Consider the following 3,306-nt stretch of genomic DNA (forward strand, 5'->3'; position numbering starts at 1 on the left):
ACCCATTATGCCCTCTCCCAAGAACTCACCTACACCCGTACCCACACCAACTCAAGCCCAAACACCTACGGGTTCCCCTACTTCCAGCCCTGCACGGGCTTCCACACCACCATCTACACCATTGAGAACTTGACCCATCCATGAGCTCTATGACCCACAGCCCGAGCCAGCCTTGCCTTCGCCGTCACCACAACCAAACCCATTACCTGCACTATCCTTACATCCTATGCGGTTTCGGCCCCACCCACGGCAGCCACAAGCACATATTACTAATGCGGTTACTACTAAGCCTTCTTCTTTTTCACAGGCAAATAAGGTCCCTGAATGGAGGACAGCAATGGCTGAGGAATTTAATGCCCTGCTTAGAAATGGTACTTGGTCTCTTGTGCCCCGCACTGATTCTATGAATCTTATTGGCAATAAGTGGGTTTACAGGATTAAAAGGAAAGCTGATGGCTCTCTTGAGTGCTACAAAGCACATTTGGTCACAAAGGGCTTTCACCAACATGGTCTAGATTACAATAAAACATTCAGCCCGGTTGTGAAACCTACCACAATCCAATGTGTTCTTTCAATAGCAGTGTCTACCAATTGGCCAATCCAGCAGCTGGACGTACAGAATGCGTTCCTTCATGAGACGTTGGATGAAGAAGTGTACATGTCCCAACCTCAGGGGTTTATTGACCCTTCATTTCCTGACCATGTGTGCAGGTTGCACCGTTCTCTTTATGGGCTCAAACAGGCCCCACGAGCATGGTTTCATCATTTGTCTGAGTTTCTAATCAGTTTGGGATTTATTGGTTCACGGACAGACACCTCACTATTTATCCGCCGGTCCGGGACTCAAGTATGCTATATTCTAGTGTATGTGGATGACATAATTGTCACAAGTAGCGATTCCTATATGATTCGGTCCCTACTACATCGCCTTACTAATGAGTTCTCCATCAAGGATCTTGGTGCCCTTCATTTCTTTTTGGGCATTGAGGTCAATAAGCATCCGAAGGGCATTGTTCTTTCTCAATCCAGATACATTGCAGATTTGTTGCACCGCACAGGCATGACTGATTGTAAACCTATCAAGACCCCCATGGCTACAACAATGAAGTTCTCTGATTCAGGGGGTGCACCACTGACTGATCCTACCAAATATCGTTCAGTGGTGGGTGCTTTGCAATATTTTACTTTGACGCGTCCTAATGTGTCATTTGCAATTAATTGGGTCTGCCAGTTCATGCACTCTCCAACCAAGGAACACTGGCAGCTTGTCAAGCGTATTATTCGGTATCTCCATAGCACACACTCTGGTGGTCTCTTAATTGAGCGTTCAAATACATGTTCTCTGCAAGCCTTCACCGATGCAGATTGGGCTGGAGACGGGTCTGACCGCAAGTCAACCGGTGGATTAGTAATTTTTCTAGGTCCAAACCTAGTTTCTTGGGTGTCTAGGAAACAACGGACTGTGGCTAGGTCGTCCACTGAGGCTGAGTATAAAGCTTTGGCAGATGCGTCGGCTGAGCTTATATGGTTAGAATCCCTCCTTCTTGAACTTGGCTACCCACTATCTGGTCCACCAATCTTGTGGTGTGACAATCTGGGGGCGACATATTTGTCAGCAAATCCAGTATTCCATGCACGTACAAAACATGTGGAAGTGGATTTTCATTTTGTTCGAGATCGATTGGCTAAGAAGCAGTTGCAAGTGCAGTTTATCTCTTCACAGGATCAATTGGCAGATACATTGACAAAACCACTAGCACAATCCAGATTTGAATCGATGAGGGACAAGCTGAAGATTCGGTTACCCAACTCTCCACCTTGAGGGGGTGTATTGAGAGAAAGATCACTGGAATGACTCACCTGCCTTTCTCGGATTATTGTCACATGTGATATGGATCCAGGCACTTATGGAAACCCAATCAGTTGGGCACCATGGATAGTATATCTCAACCATGTAATATTCTAGTCAATATTCTCCATCATCTTGTATATCACCCAATATTGGGTTACCATATTTACGTACATCTTGTAAGCCATGTATATATATCCCTATTGGGATCATCATGAATTAAGGAATAATATCTACATTAACACTAAGGGAGAGCCATTGCAGTGCAGCGAGAAACAAATCCTCACTTAGTCACTTGATGCAGAGCTGAACTCCACAAAACAATTGGAGCTTCTGGGCCTCGATACAAAGAGACCTCAGAACCAGTGCTTTTGCAAGGTGTAGATGGCCTGCCTGAGGTAGAAGCGAGAGGGTGAGAGGGAGAGAGGGAGAGAGAGAGAGAGGTGCTCACCCTTTGTTCTGGCCTCACCAGAAGTTACAGATCCAACCGTTACAGTAAGAGAGCGTGAGAGCAAGAGAGCGAGAGATGAATATGATGTGGATTGGCAGGTAGGACGCACCTCATTAAAAGAAAATATTTTCTTTAGATGGCCATCACATTTAATGTTTCAATATTGTACCACCTTAATCCTGGGTTATGTCATCTTGTTGGTTATTAGTTTGATATTTTATTGAAAAATTCAAGATATTTGTGTGAAATATGTACACAAGGGATAGAATGTAAAAATTTGTAGTTCTTCATGCATTTTTTATTTTTGATATGTTTTTTCATGTAATTGAATATTCCAAAAGCCAGTTTACCAGTGCTCCCTGTGTTGGACAGGATGGATGGATACAAATGTGTGACTTGGTGCAGTTATGGAGAGATGTGGGCTTGGGTGATAGCCACAACATTTTATACATTTATGCTCAAGATGTTTTGGTCCGGGAGGGAAAAACAGAGCTTACTCCCTAAGAATATTGATATGATATATTATTTGAAAAGTGTGATATTCTTTTAACTCTTATTGCTTTTGGCTTTGAACTATTTTGCAATTTTAGTTGAGCCAATAACCCCTTCTTTTAATGTAACTAGTTTATTTGTGACTTTTAGGTTGTCTAGAATCTGAAAATTTGCTTGGTATCTGTTTAGCAGCTTATATTTTCATGGGGTTCAATGATGCAGGTTCTTTTTCCGGAGGATTTGGATTCATTATACCCATTTTTTGGTTTTTTCTTTCCATTATACTAAACTGAAGAGAGGTAGCTGAGGGTCTGGCTGGCAGATATTTAGATGCCAGGAATGTTTTATCCCACGGCTGGTTACATGTAAATTTTGATCCATCATTTCTTATGTATAGCATCATCTTTTTTTCCTCTTCCTTTCTTTTGGGGTCCCCACTTTTGATCTGTTCATGGTGCATTTGCCTTTTGTGAATGGGCTGGAAGTAGTGACCTTTGGTTGGTAAAGAAACCCG

This window comes from Telopea speciosissima, chromosome 3 (genome assembly GCF_018873765.1).
Source record: "Telopea speciosissima isolate NSW1024214 ecotype Mountain lineage chromosome 3, Tspe_v1, whole genome shotgun sequence".
In the NCBI taxonomy this organism is placed as follows: Eukaryota; Viridiplantae; Streptophyta; class Magnoliopsida; order Proteales; family Proteaceae; genus Telopea; species Telopea speciosissima.